Raw genomic sequence first — 829 nt, 5'->3', positions numbered from 1 at the left:
GCGGATGTGTGTGCCTGTGGGGAGGCAAAAGTTACAAGTCCCCTCCCTCCCCCCTCCACACACACATACGCACACATACACACACGTGGGGGGGCGCCAGTGAAAGCTCGAGGGGGGTGGCCTTTGATGGCGATGAACGTGTCTGCGAGATGGGAAGCAATAACGACAAGCCAACACTGCTCGGATGTACGGACAGACGGACGGACATCCGAAGTACCTTCAAACAGCTGTAGGAGTGCGGAGGAGTGAGAGATGAGTGAGGCCACTTTCCGGTGGCGTACCTGGTGTACATAAGTCCATGAATACGACATTAGCGTATGAGATTCTTTCCACGTTGTTGCTGTCTGGACTTGTGAGGTTGCCACGTTAGCGCTCCTACACCATGTCCTGGTGTGCGGTGTGGGCGCGGTGGGCCCTTGTGGAGGAGAGAAGAGTAGATTCGATACTCCTGGAGACGGCCTCGTAAGGGGGAACTTTGGCCAATTGATCATGACGGTCGTGGTGTCTGATGGTGTTACTGGTGTTACTGGCACTAAGTAAGTAGTGAGTGCGAGGTAGGTGTGCCCAACAGCGGCCGCTCAGCTGGCGGAGCGCCACCGTGATGCGGGGGTGGGTGCAACTAAACTGCACACTTGTCGGGGTGTGTGGGGGGGAGGGGGAAGGGGAAGCGGTTCGCACTGACAGACATGATGTGATGTGATGGATCAGCTTTTTCGTGTTCCTATTGTGTCCTGGGGTTTGCCATGTCGTCTTGGCGCCGCTACGGTTCCTCCTCCCTCCCTCCCTCTTCGACACGTTCCCTCTTCCCCTCTCTCCCCCCCTCCCTCAT

The 829-nt window shown here is 57.2% G+C and overlaps 1 protein-coding gene across 1 annotated transcript in view; it reads left to right on the top strand.

Annotated features, from left to right (window-relative positions):
• Window positions 1-829, top strand: part of VOLCADRAFT_83281 (uncharacterized protein) — a gene marked incomplete at its 3' end in the record, with an annotated part of 10,012 nt that overhangs the window by 5,345 nt on the left and 3,838 nt on the right. The gene's annotated exons all lie outside the window — the stretch shown is intronic.

The sequence above is a fragment of the Volvox carteri genome, assembly GCF_000143455.1.
Source record: "Volvox carteri f. nagariensis unplaced genomic scaffold VOLCAscaffold_52, whole genome shotgun sequence".
Classification (NCBI taxonomy): Eukaryota; Viridiplantae; Chlorophyta; class Chlorophyceae; order Chlamydomonadales; family Volvocaceae; genus Volvox; species Volvox carteri.
The sequence above is the reverse complement of the archived record's forward strand: the minus strand, read 5'-3'. Positions and strand labels throughout refer to the sequence as shown.